The sequence below is a fragment of the Portunus trituberculatus genome, chromosome 24 (genome assembly GCF_017591435.1).
Source record: "Portunus trituberculatus isolate SZX2019 chromosome 24, ASM1759143v1, whole genome shotgun sequence".
NCBI lineage: Eukaryota > Metazoa > Arthropoda > Malacostraca > Decapoda > Portunidae > Portunus > Portunus trituberculatus.
Window position 1 is genome coordinate 18,996,989 of NC_059278.1, and position 5,000 is coordinate 19,001,988.

General features: G+C 41.7%; 1 protein-coding gene across 5 annotated transcripts in view; it reads right to left on the reverse strand.

Moving 5' to 3' along the window:
• The window catches only part of LOC123508402 (bone morphogenetic protein receptor type-2-like), a 66,555-nt gene that overhangs the window by 29,276 nt on the left and 32,279 nt on the right, over positions 1 to 5,000 (reverse strand). The window lies entirely within an intron of this gene.

A 5,000-nucleotide genomic window follows, 5' to 3' on the forward strand; every position in this document is an offset into this window, starting at 1 on the left:
CCACCTCCTTTACTTCCATCTACCTTTTTCTGTTCTTCACCTCCTCCTCCTCCTCCTCCTCCATTTATCCTTCACCTTCTCTTCCTCCTTCACCTTCATTTCCATCCTCCATCAACATCCTACGTCATTTTCATTCACCGTTCTTCATTATCATCTTCTTCTTCTTCTTCTTCCATCTTCTCCCTGTCTCTTCTTATTTATTCCCTTGCTTCTTCTTGGATTGATTTCATGTTTTCTTGTTCTTTTTTTTTGGTGTTTTTTACGCATTCATGTTTTTTTCTTATTTTTCCTTCCTTTTTTTTATTTCAGAACCTGTTATCTCTCTTATTTATTTTTTTTTTTTACTTACACTCGCTTCCTCCTCCTCCTCCTCCTCCTCCTCTTCTTTTTCTCGTACAGTTGATCTTTCTTTTTTGCATATACATTCGCTCCTTATCACCTCCTCCTCCTCCTCCTTTTCTTTTTCTTCTTCTTCTCCCTCTCCTCTTCCTCCTTCTCCTCTTTTTTTCCTCTTATACTTAATATTTCTTTTTCTATACACATTCACTTCTTATCTCCATCTCCACCATCTCCTCCTCCTCCTTTTTTTTCGTACAGTTTATCTCTCTTTTTCTATGTACATTCGCTCCTTATCACCACCACCATCACCACCTCCTCCTCCTCCTCCTCCTCCTCCTCCTCCTCCTCGTATCCAATATTCCTTCCCAAACAGACACCAAAGGCCTTGAAACCCGCGACTGTCTGGTTATCGAGTGTAATCTCAGACTCACCAACATCAAGACCCAAGCAACGCAAAATGCAAGACACAATCCTTAGCTTCTCCAGTACCATGCCGCGCTTCCATACTAATCCTGCTTACTACTTGGTGATTTTATACAGCTTCAGAAACTTATGTGGGGGTTAAAATAGTGAAGACTGTGGCTATTAATCTTTTATCTCCATAGTCCTTTCTTAATATTGCCAGTATCCTGCCACGTTTTCATAATTCTGGTTACTATTTGGTGATTTTATACAGCTTCAGAAACTTATGTGGGGCTTAGAATATTAAAGACTCTGGCCCATTAACTTTCTGACTTCCATAGACCCTTGTTAGTGTAAATAAACTCGTCTAATCACACTCAAAACTCAAGGTAAAAATGCGTCTCAGTACTGAAGGGGTTAAAACTGCAGCTTTCACCTCTCCACGCGCTGGCGACTCCACATCCCAAGGCACCACTCACCCCCCAGAGACTCCACCATTCCTCCCACTCCACAGGAAATACCAGGAAATCCCCCCACAACTCGCCCAGTCCTCCACTATTCCCTGTTAAGTCACCCCCAGTCACCCATCGCCTTGCCAACAACACAGCCGCTGCCCCCTCCCTTCCGTGCGCCTCCCGTCCCTCACACACCCACACCAAGACCTCAGTAACACCGCCAGATGCGCTTTCAGTCTCGTATCACTCTCCCCTCTTCACTGTTCTAATCAAAACATGCCCAAACACATCTGCAGTTATCTTCCTTAAGTTGAATCGCTGTTGTTGTTGTTCTTGTTCTTCTCCTTCATTTTCTTTTTTTTCTTCTTCTTCTTCTTCTTCTTCTTCTTCTTCTTCTTCTTCTTCTCCTCCTTTTTCTTCTTTTCTTATTTCATTTTCTTCTTCTTCTTCTTCTTCTTCTTTTCTGATTTCTTTTATTTCTTCTTCTTCTTCTTCTTCTTATCATTATTACTATTCTCATTTTCTTCTTCTTCTTCTTCTTTTCTTCTTATTCTTATCATTATTACTATTCTCATTTTCTTCTTCTTCTTCTTCTTCTCCTCCTCCTCCTCCTCCTCCTCCTCCTCCTCCTCCTCCTCCTCCTCCTATTACTTTCTTCTCTTCAAAATGATAATTATTTAATATATTCATTCGTAATATGCTAGTTTTGTTATCCTCCATCTTGTTTATTGCGTATATTTTCGTCTCTCTCTCTCTCTCTCTCTCTCTCTCTCTCTCTCTCTCTCTCTCTCTCTCTCTCTCTCTCTCTCTCTCTCTCTCTATGCACGAAGTCACGAAGGAACACAAGAGACCAGCCAGGGTGAGATAGGATTCAGGGAGGGGAGGGAAGGGGAGGTAAGGGGAGGTAAGGGAAGAGGTGAGGGGAGGTGAGGGAGGTGAGGGGAGGAAGGGGAGGGGAAGGGTAAGTTCACTGGGTACGTTTAGAAAAGGCCAAACATTTAGACGTGTGTGTGTGTGTGTGTGTGTGTGTGTGTGTGTGTGTGTGTGTGTGTGTGTGTGTGTGTTCCACCTCACACTTTCTCACACACCCTAATTCCCCTACACACCTGCACAACACACCTGTCAACACCGTATCACCTCTCACTACTGCTCCCCAACACCATGCAACACTCCCACACCTGCAAACAAACCTGCTTTTCACTAACCTAACGCATTGCTCTCACCACGACTATTTTCCCAGGCCACAGAGATGATTAGCGGGGTTTTCAAGAGTGTTTATCGTGTTAAGAATGCAGAAATCTTGTCCCTCTGCCTCTAGAACCATAAAAACACCTTAAAAAAACTAGTGTAAATTTAACTAAAGCCTTCTGAAATAGTGGAGATGAAATTCAAAAGTGATTGAGAATACGAGATTTAGAGAGACGTGGGTTAAGAAGGGGATCTGAAAGTAATATTTAACCTTTCAGTACTCAGACGCATTTTTACCATGATTATTTAGTATAACTGGAAGGGTCTATGGGTCTTCCTTCCTTCCTTCCTTCCTTCCTTTCTTCCTTCCTTTCTTTCCTCCTATTCTATCCATCTTTCCTTCCTATTCCTTTTTCTTTAGTTTCTCTTCATTTCTTCCTTCCCTTCTGATAGAGTGAATGAAGGAACAAGGAAAATGTGAGAGAGAGAGAGAGAGAGAGAGAGAGAGAGAGAGAGAGAGAGAGAGAGAGAGAAAATGGTAATGAATATGAAAGATGAGGAAGAAGAAGAAGAAGAAGAAGAAGAAGAAGAAGAAGAAGAAGAAGAAGAAGAAGAAGAAGAAGAAGAAATGAGGAGGAGGAGGAGGAGGAGGAGGAATGAAGGCAAGAATATTGTAACCCACGCATCAACCACGCTCATTGATTGGTTACAGAGGAGGAGGAGGAGGAAGAGGAGGAGGAGGAGGAGGAGGAGGATGAGGAGGAGGAGGACGAGGAGGAGGAAAAAGGTGCATGTGTGAAGGAATGAACTGTGTGTGTGTGTGTGTGTGTGTGTGTGTGTGTGTGTGTGTGTGTGTGTGTGTGTGTGTGTGTGTGTGTGTGTGTGTGTGTGTGTGTGTGTGTGTGGATCAACCATTGCATTCACTAATAACACGACAAGGGGAAGGAGTGAGGGGAGGGAAGTGGTGATGGGGAGGGAAGAGGTAAAGGGAAGAAGAGGGGAGAGGAGGGTGAGAGGTCATCAAACTATCGAATGACATGCATGGGGAGAGAAGAAAGGGGAAGGGGGAACGGTGAGGGGAAGGGGAAGAGGAAGGGGAAAAAGAAGGAAGAGAAATAGGAGAGGAAGGGGAAGGGAAGGGGAAGGGGAGGGGAGGAGAAAGAGAAAGGGGAAGACAAAGAGGAAGGGAGGGGGAAGAGAAAGGGGAGAAAGAGGGAAGAGAAAGAAAGAGAAAAGAATAAGTACCATGAATCTCTCTCTCTCTCTCTCTCTCTCTCTCTCTCTCTCTCTCTCTCTCTCATACACACCGCCAACCTCCTTAACGCAGACAAAAACAACGCCTCACTTTTAAAAGGACTCCCTTGCAAATATATCACTGCCTTCTCAATCACGAAATATTAACCTCTTCCAGTATTGGGACGCATTTTCACCTTGAGTGTTTGGGTGTGATTGGGCGATTTTATTTACATTAGGAAGGGTCTATGAAGGTCTGAAGATTAATGGCCAGTCTTTTCACTATTTTAATCCCCACGTAAGTTTCTGAAGCTCTATAAAATCACCAAATAGTTAGCAGATTAACTCCTTCAGTACTGGGACGCATTTTCACCTTGAGTTTTGGGTATGATTGAACGATTATATTGACATTAGGAAGGTCTGAAGACTAATGGCCCGAGTCTTCACTATCTAAATCCACATGCTAGTTTCTGAAGCTGTATAAAATCACCAAATAGTAAATAGATTAATATAAAAAAAAACGTGCCATGATACTGGAGTTAAAATGGCGGTAGAGACAAAGAAAACGAGATGAGGAAAGCCACAACGATGAAAAAAGAAGATATGACACGAGATATTTTCATTAGCCGTCGTTAATAACCCCTCGCCTCCTTCAGGAAATTAATGAAGGAGACTATAAAGGCAATTAAGAGATAAGAACTGACAACAAAGTGATAGCAACGCCAAGTAGGAGAGAGAGACACCACAAGGCGACCCCTGTCTCCCCGAGTGGGCGTCCTGCAAGATGAGACTGACGCAATCCTTAACAATCCTATCACAACGTCCACCATGACTCGTAGGATGATTAACATGTCCTGCAGGATCAGCCACTTACGACTTAGAGAGACAGAAAGTTCGGAATCTCTTTTCTTGCCTCCACGAGAAATGAGAAACGCAAGAATCAGGATTTAAATATTGGGTTTGTAAGGAAAATAGATGGAAAAAAAGGAAAGGGAATGAGAAAAAGAAAAAAAGCGAAATGAATAAGAGGAAGGTGAACAATAGAAAATAGATATAAAAAAGAAATAAGAGAAAAAAAAAGTTTTGTAAGGAATATAGACGAAAAAAGGAAAAGAAACAAGAAAAAGGAAAAAAGCGAAGAAAGTGAATAAGAGGAAGGTGAACAATAGAAAATAGATAAGGAAAAGAACAAGAAGAAAAGAAAAAAAGAAAGATGAACAAGAAGGAAAAGACAAACAAATAGGAAAAGAAAATAAAAAAAAATACGAAGAACAAGAAAAAAAGATGAATAAGACGGAAAAGAAAATTACTTAAAAAAGATGAAGAAAAATGAAGAAGAAAAGAAATTGAACAAGAAGAAAATAGACGAAGAACAAGAAGAAA